At 38.7% G+C, this 9,416-nt stretch overlaps 1 non-coding gene across 1 annotated transcript; it reads left to right on the forward strand.

Moving 5' to 3' along the window:
* Positions 1-8,367: 8,367 nt before the first annotated feature.
* Positions 8,368-8,474, forward strand: LOC136317951 (U6 spliceosomal RNA). The gene has a single exon (XR_010727940.1). It is a non-coding gene; the product is annotated as a U6 spliceosomal RNA (small nuclear RNA).
* The last annotated feature ends 942 nt before the right edge of the window (positions 8,475-9,416 follow it).

The raw sequence follows: 9,416 nt of genomic DNA on the forward strand, positions 1-9,416 counted from the left end.
CAAATACCTCTTAAAGGTGTATGTACATGGCAATAATATGGAGAATAAGCTTTGAATTGACAATGGAAGTTAAGTTAAGGGAGTATAAAGCAACACCTCGATGCCCACTGGCTGAAGAAGATAAAGCAGTGACTATCCCACTGCCCCCTCCTGCAAGCAAAGAGCTGCCTGATCTTTTTTCCTTAAATCAAAGTTTATAAGCCATAGACTATGTAATTGAAAAGAAAAAATATCCTTTAAGCAGCTTCCATGTTTAAATAATTTTGTAAGTCACTTTCCTTTTGAAAACACACATACAAACACACACACACACACAAACACACCACAAGCACACACAATTTACAACCAAAATCTCCATTAAAACATTTTAAAGTGTTTTTCCACTACGTGACACTTGCTAATATCATGAGGTATTTAACTGTGACAGAAAGAAAAATACATTAAGAAATATAAATTAGATATATTTGGGCACTAGTGATGGAGTTACTTTAATGAAGTCAGTGTTCTTAAGTAAATGGAGAGAGAATTTAAAGTAGGACTAGAGGATACTAACATCAATGCTGAGCCAAGAATCATATTTTTTCTTGAATTTTTCCTTCCTCACTTATCTGTCTTATGAGAAAAACTAGAAAGAGAAAAAAGATGAAATAGGCTAAGTGGTGTACATTTTACCTTTGAACAACATGTTTTTGAACTGCACAGGTCCACTTATATGCAGGTATTTTTCAATAAATACATACCTTTAATGTTTTTAGTCTGCAGTTGGAAATCTGCAAATGCAGGCCAATAGTATGCATTGTTCTATACTATTTCATATCAGGGGGTTGAGCATTTGGTATCCACGTGGTGGTGAGGGGTTCTTGGGACCAATAAATACCCTGTGGATACTAAGGGACAACTTAAGTTTACGGGGAACCAAATGTTACATGCAAATTTTAGGGTAATGTGCATCCCTAACCGCCTCCTTGTTCAAGAGTGAACTGTACTGTATTTTTACTATCAAGACTAGGCTTTTAGAAAACAAGTCCTTTCAGGGGCTTTTTCAGGGGGTCATCCCCATTCTTCTCTCCATTTAACCAATGAATGTCATCCTTAAGGTTTAATTGTAAAAAGAAAAAGAAAACAAAAAGAAAAAAGGACAGAAAACAAAGCCATTGAGTTTGTATCTTCAAACCAATGTATGGTTTCCTTCCAGGTGTTTCCTAGAAGTTTCCTGGAGTTATTCCATTATTATTCTCCCATTCAAGCTGATTCATTAAAATCAGCATTCATCATCTCAGAGTATGGATATCACAGCATGAATAATGGTATAAAGAAAAGAGTCAATTTGTTGGCTTTTAAACATCATAGAGAAACAAACCAAATGCCCATCCTTGTGAATCTGGATGAATAAGCTATGATATGTTCACATGATGCAATAATGTACAGCCATCTAAATAAATGATCTAGAGTTACCTACACTAATGTTGATGAAGATGACAATATAATATTAAGTGAAGAAAATAAAGTGCTGAAAGATTTTCATAAAAATTGATACTCCTTTAATAGAATTAAAAGCAACAATGATTTTAAAAAGTAAAAGAATAACTTTTCATATGACATGTAGATAGAATAAAATTATATCAAAAAGAAAGCAAGAGAATAATGAATATGAGATTCAAGATAAAAGATGAATCAGGTAGGGATGTCAAGGGAGGCAGGGCTATGATGGGGTGGAACATATGGTTAAATGTAAGATATTATTAAGGTTCTAACTTTCTAACCTTTGATTTGAGTGAGGGTATTTTGAGTGTGTATTACAATTGTTACAAATAAATTGCTAGTTTAAGTATATGTGGAGCCATATGTGGAACAATAATAAATATGTCTCTTAAAACAAGGATTATGATGAACTCACTTCTGTGAACCTAAGGATTTATTTTAAAATAATAGAAAGCAACAAATATCTCTTAGCAGATAGTCATTTAAGAGCAACACGTTTTGAGCTTACTTTTCACTTAGCCTGAGACTCTGGGCATGAACAATGCCTATGGAGAAGAGTCTTCTGCATTTCCACAGCAATATAAAGATCTTCTAAAAGGGAGAGTCAGAGAGGCAATAGGAAAACTGGTACTGAGTAAGCATAGTGATCCCTGAGTGAGAGGCCCTGTTTCTGATACTTCAGTGAGAGAAACCTTGGAGACAAGAAAAACCATGGACTTCCCAGCTAGTTCAGGAAACCAGAAAGGAGAGTAATCCTGTGAACCTGAAAAACACAAAAAAGTAATTACCCACACCACAGATTATGTGAGATTTGTAGAAATGTCTCTTAATGAGTGTGAGACAACTCTTCTGGATTTCTTACAGCTCCAAAGAGACAAAGTGAGGGGGAAATCTTGTGTTCCATGGGCCAGAGAGACATAAAAATGGTTGAGAGGAGAGCTAGACCTGAAGAATTCCTATGATGGAGAAAGCAGGACAATATATCAGTAACCTGCTTGAATTCACTGCCAAGAACCAGACAAGATACTTCACATACAAGCAGATGCCAACATCTCTCCTCCCCTAGTATCTCCCCAACCCCATTTTGGGTAAACTCTGGAAACTCCTAAGAAGCTAGGTACAACTCAGCAGAAAGGTGAGGGACCCAAAATGAGAAGACCAGAAGTGAGTAAGATTGATAGTCTACTACTGACCTGAAAGAAGACTTTATATGGAGATCAGATTTAGTTATAGAAGATATAACAAAATCAGATTTTTAAAATATAACTGAGCTTGTGGCCTGAGATATAAAATTCTTGCATGCATAAGCTATACAGTCAATCTTTATGAATATCTGATATGGAGGCAGAACATACAGATTAGCCTGATCTTGGATCATGTGATCTTTAGCAAATCTCTGGCCCTCAGTCTAATTTATACAAAATAAGGGTGATGGCTAGAACTCAAGTCAAGCTCTAACCCTGCCAGTAAATCATTGTGTTACCTTAGACATATCTCTTTCTTTCTCTAGGTCTCTGGTTCCTCGTTTTTAATACAAGGGAGTGAGATGTAATCTACATTTTTTTTTTAGCTCCAACAATCTATAATGTAACTTTTATTTGAACTTCAAATGGTGTGGTTACAGCTAATATCCTCTGGTTTCACTATTTATATTAAAGTAACTCTTATTTTCTTTTAAAAATTAGACAGCCAAATTGAATTGTAGAGTGTCATTTATCCAAATCTACAGCCTGTAACTCAGATGTCCAGAAATAGCTGTTAATATTTAACCATGAATAATCAACAGGATTCCTTGACAGAGTTACAGTCAACTTTTGTTATTATTTTAAATATTATTGGCTTGGTTGTTTCTTCCTGAGAATGGTTTCTAAGGTTATGAATATAATCAGAGAGTCTTCTTCTTCTAATCCAACCTTTAAAAAGACAAAATAGGTCTATTTTTTTAGGACTGTGCATAATTTTTGGCTCCCTGCTTATTCTATTTATTTGGCTTTGAAACACCATAAAGATGAGAAAGTGCGGAGAATAAAACATGATGGACATAGATCTGGTGAGATAGAAATCGGGGATGGGGAACAAGAGGCATTCCCTATCAGGGAGTGTGTGGGAAAATAGAAGCAGTGGTACCTCCTAAGATATGTGTAGACACATGGCCTGCACTTTTGAACCCTTGGAGATACAGAATGGATGGGATAGCATAGGTCTTAGATTCAGACAGGATGGGTTTGAGGTCTGACGGTACTTCTTACTAGCTGTGTGACCTTTCTAATTTGTAATAGATGAGGTGAAAATAATAGCACCAACTTCATAGAGTTGTTATGAGTCCTAAATATAAGAATACAAGTAAAATTATTTAGCATTATGCCTCACAGAGTTGTACATAATAATTGGTAAGTAGTATTCTGGTTATTAGTAATTTCAATTTCACAGATTCCCAAAGTTAAGAAAAACTCCTAAAATCACTTAATTCAGTCCCTTGATTGTAGAGATGAAGTTACTAAGATCCAGAGAGGTGAAACAATTTTCTGTTGGCACACAGCTAGCTAATGACAGTATCAGGACTAGGGGATGGTCTACAGAAGTAGGTTCCTAAAATCTTTCCCCACATGGAATATATATACTTCGTCATAATTATGATAAGGGTCACTTTGGTCCTTTATGAACTTCCACACCTCTTTTGCCCATTCTGGTCTGAAGACAAAGGTCTGGGTAATTCTTATTTAGGGTAGATTTAAATCCCTGAGAGCTGTCTTAATGTTATGAAAAATCATGGCAGATAAGAGTTGCAAAAGCAGCTTTGTAAGTAGCCAGAGCTACCTTCCACTAAGCATGCTCTCTGCACACCTACATTGTTGCATCTGGACTTTACTAGATGCCTTCCTCTATACACACAAGCTTGCTGCAGTGCCAGTGCTCATGGCTTTGGGACTGCCCTTGGGAGTCAAATAGCATGCTGTTGTTTTTCTGACGATCATATGAGCTTTTTTTCAATAAGTTTATCTTCAGTACCACCATCAATTTTGTGTTGTACTTAGCGTGATATCCAAAATTCATTTCTAGTCCAGCAAAGGCAATAACCAACTAGAAAACATGTCAGAAATTCCACTGTCACAGAATAACGAGGGCCTTCTTCTCTGTCAGCCAGTAACCCTTTAGGTGTAGATCATTGGGAGAAATGAAGTGTCCCAGGAGAGGGGCAGGAACAGTGGGAGCTTCAGGGGACACTTGAGGAAGCTTGGGTACAATTGTTCTGAAGCTTCCTGCTCTATATCATTCTGGATGTACTCAAGAAAGGCTTTAAGTGTGATGCTGACATAAGGAACCAACCAAAGCTGGACCTAGAACTCTAGAAGAATTCTAAAACAGAATTCTGAACAGAAGTATGGAACCCCTTGGAACCACTGCCTGCAGCACATTGTTCCAAAGGTTAATAAGTCTTTCTGCCTAGATCTTCAGCATCTACTGACAAGGACCACAGGAACTTTAAGACATTGAACTTACTACTTTTAAATGAGGAGTCTTTGTTTTGCAATGTATGTATGTATGTATGTATTTTGAAGAGACAAGAAGGGAGATGAGAGAGAGATGAGAATCATCAACTCACAGTTGCTTCACTTTAGTTGCCCATTGATTGCTTCATATACATGCTCTGACCAGGGGGTTCAAGCTGATCCAGTGACCTTGGGCTCAAGCCTGCAACCTTTGGGCTCAAGTCAGTGACCTTGGGATCATGTCAGTGATCCCATGCTCAAGTAAGTAACCCTGTGCTTAAGCTGGCAACCCTGTACTCATGGTGAATGAATCCATGCTTAAGCTAGTGACCTCAGGATTTAGAAACTGGGACCTCAGCATCCCAGACCGATGCTCAATCCACTGCACTACCACCAGTCAGGCGATTTCATATTGTTTTGAAAAGGAAATAAAAGGAAAGGCGCTGCTCTGCAGGGGACCCCAATATCTTTTTTAATCCTGATGATTTGCCACATGGCCACTCTCCTTCTTCTTGTCTTATGTGGTAAGGTGTTTCAAGAAACCACAGAATCACTGGATCTCAAAAATGACTCTCCAAAGGCATATTTAGCCTACGACGTTGTTTTGAAAAAAGTCAAGCTCGTCAAATGGGCTGCCTGAAGATGATAATTAAATTAAATAAAATTAATCCCAAGAACTACTATTATGGGATTGGCTGATTACATAGGTAGCTAAGACCCACTAACTACCATTTTCCCTGCTGGACTAAAAAACGACATTTTTCTTATGGATGAATAAGTAGTAAGAGCAGCACTGCTCTGTCCACAAAAGGAACTCTTCTTTACATGTAGTGTAAATTGAGAGGCAGGATAGAGTCCACGCGTGCACTTTAGCCTTACGGTATCCAGCCTGAATGCTCCTTGCTGTGCTATGCCACCATTAATCAAGCTTTCTAGGTTTTAGTTAATTTCAGGACCCCAATAAATTGGTTTGTACTGGCATTTGGCCAGCCTTGATAATTTCACAGCCCTGTGCTTGGAAACTGCTACAAGTTTGCACAGGACTTAGCAAGCAGGGAGCTGGTGGAGAAAGCATAAAAGAAACTCTTGTTTGGCTTCAGTTCCATTAATAGTAGGGAAAGCTGAACTCTAAGTGACAGAAAAACGTGGTTGAGCTCATGGAGTTTGTAGTTGGGAGTGAGTTTCTCTGCGTTCTTTATACCCTTCCCCCAGCCCCTGCTAGATTTGAAAACAATAAAGTTAAATAAACTCAAACTTTAATTTGACATTTCTCTGTGTCTGATTGTTCTCAAATTTTTGTCTCTGATTTTACAAGAGTCCCTTAAGGAATAAGCACTGGAACCCATAATCTAGTAAAAGGTTCCTTTAGGTTTAGACTTTTTTGTTTTTAAAGGTATGATTCTTGGAGATTTTTTTTTCTATTATAAGCAGGTTTTATGACTGCGAGGTTACTAGGAAAATTTAAAGGTAATAAGAGGAGGAGTCTCTGACCATAATAGATATTTGGGGTTGCCTGTGTAAATTAGTTGTTGTGGAGAACAACCCCGACTACCAAGTTTTGTAAGCTTTCTGGGACTCAGCAATGTCTCTGGCACTTGGGTTCTAAAATGTTCTATAGCTACCAAAACTCAGATTGAAATAGGTCAATAAGCTAAATGAGCAGGCACCTATAATACAACTTTACAATCGAAGATTCTTAGAGCTTGTACTAACTTGAAAAATCAGTTCCGCCTGACCTGTGGTGGTGCAGTGGATAAAGTGTCGACCTGGAAATGCTGAGGTCACCGGTTCGAAACCCTGGGCTTGCCTGGTCAAGGCACATATGGGAGTTGATGCTTCCAGCTCCTCCCCCCTTCTCTCTCTGTCTCTCCTCTCTCTCTCTCTCTCTCTCTCTCTCTCTCTCTCTGTCTCTTCCTCTCCTCTCTAAAAAATGAAATAAATAAAAAAAGAAACAAATATTTTAAAAAAAAAATCAGTTCCATTCTTGCATTTTACATATGGGGAAACAGGCACATAGTGACCAAGAGTTAGGAATATGACCAACACAGGCAGTTACAGGACTGGAGCCAAGAGTTCTAAATCTCAGTTACAGAATTTCCCCACATTCTGATGTTGCTTCTCTAGTGGCTAGAACATCATATTTTCTTTACTATGAAAAGGGGAAAAAGATTTTGACACTTGGTTATAAGGCCAACATGAGAGTGGCTGTTTAGATTTTCAGATTTTCTTGGCAAAACTAGCTGGACGTGCAGATTCTCTCTGCTAGGTTTTAAAATCATCCAAACACAGAGCAAACTGGAAATGAGTGTTTGACTCTGTCTACATGATGCCTAAACAGACAGTTGATTCAGTCAAAAAATATTATTCATGTTGCTGGTTTGGCAACACAACTAGTTGGTGCACTAAATCTTTCACTTTTTAACTCATTGAGACACAGTATAAGGTAGAAGAAAAAAGCCCATATTGATTATCAAAAAGCCTGGCTTCCAGACACATTTGAGCTAATAATACTTCTTTATCTGTGCCTCAGTTTCTCATGTGAATTAATCAGATTTGGGCTAAGTTGTCTCTAAGGTGCCTTAATTTTTTTTACTTTCTAGGGTACTATTATATGCATAGTCAGTCATATTCCAGTATAGAATCGAAGGGGATGATGCCCTTGTTTGTGGTATTTGCCATCTGCACATGTGTTCTGCAGCCTCACAGTTCTAGTTTAGAAGAGGTTTCTGGATGTAATTCACAGTTTGTTTCCATTTCACTCCGACCTTGGCTTCTAAATAGGTAGCTGACTGCTTTCCCTGGTTTCTTACCCTAGTTGCCTCCTCATAAGGAGAAAAGGAGTTCAGTATTCAATTGACAAGAAGAACTCAGCAGTACTGTCAGGAGGCCTGTAATTTGTCATTTGATCTCATCAAGCTGGTGCCAACACTTCATTAGTCCACAACTACTTTCCAGATTACCTATGTTCAAAGGCTGAATAATTTCCCTGTGGGACTTTTAAAAAGAAGTGTGCCCCTCTTTTTAAAAGAATGAAACATGCAAAAGAATGAAACATGACTATAGTTTGTCCCCCTGCACAAAAAATTAGTTCAAAATCAATCCAAGACCTAAATATAAGATCTGAAACAATAAATTACATAGAATAAAACATAGTACTGAACTTATGGACCTTGGCTGTAGAAAACAATTTATGAATTTGACCCCAAAGGCAAGGGAAGTAAAGGCAACAATAAATGAATGGGTCCTTATCAAACTAAAAAGCTTCTGCACAACAATAGAAACTGACAACAAAACAAATTAGGCATCCAACTATATGGGAGATGATATTTGCAAAGGACAGCTCCATTAAGGAGTTAATATCAAAAATATATAGAGTGAAAAAAATATAGAGAGAGTGCTCGCTTCGGCAGCACATATACTAAAATTGGAACAATACAGAGAAGATTAGCATGGCCCCTGCACAAGGACAACACACGGGTTCGTGAAGCGTTCCATATTTAAAAAAAAAATATATATATATATATATATATAAAACTCACAAAGTTAAACAACAAAAAAGCAAATAATCTAATTAAAAAATGGGAAGAGGATGAGAACAGACACTTCTCCTAAGAAGACATGCAAATGGCCAACAGATAATGAAAAGATGCTCATCTTCACCAGCTATTTGAGGAATTCAAATCACAACTACAGTGAGATACCACCTCACACCAGTTAGATTGGCTATTATCTACAAGACACATAGTAACAAATGTTGGAGAAGCTGTGAGCAAAAGGAACCCTCATTCACTGCTGGTGGGAATGTAAACTAGTACAACTATTATAGATGAAAGTATAGTGGATCCTCAAAAAAATTAAGAATAGAGGCCCTGGCTGGTTGGCTCAGCGGTAGAGTGTCGGCCTGGCGTGCGGGGGACCCGGGTTCGATTCCTGGCCAGGGCACATAGGAGAAGCGCCCATCTGCTTCTCCACCCCCCACCCTCCTTCCTCTCTGTCTCTCTCTTCCCCTCCTGCAGCCAAGGCTCCATTGGAGCAAAGATGGCCTGGGCGCTGGGGATGGCTCCTTGGCCTCTGCCCCAGGCCCTAGAGTGGCTCTGGTCGCGGCAGAGCGATGCCCCAGAGGGGCAGAGCGTCGCCCCCTGGTGGGCAGAGCGTCGCCCCTGGTGGGCGTGCCGGGTGGATCCCGGTCGGGTGCATGCGGGAGTCTGTCTGACTGTCTCTCCCCGTTTCCAGCTTCAGAAAAAAAAAAATTAAGAATAGAACTACCACATGATCAAGCAATTCCTCTACTGGGTATCTACCCCCAAAACTCAGGAACATTGGTACATAAAGACACATGCAGCCCCATGTTCATCACAGCATTATTTACAGTGGTCAATACTTGTGTCGCTCAACAGAGGATTGGATAAAGATGTGGTACATATATACAATGGAATACTATTC

This window comes from Saccopteryx bilineata, chromosome X (assembly GCF_036850765.1).
Source record: "Saccopteryx bilineata isolate mSacBil1 chromosome X, mSacBil1_pri_phased_curated, whole genome shotgun sequence".
Taxonomy (NCBI): domain Eukaryota; kingdom Metazoa; phylum Chordata; class Mammalia; order Chiroptera; family Emballonuridae; genus Saccopteryx; species Saccopteryx bilineata.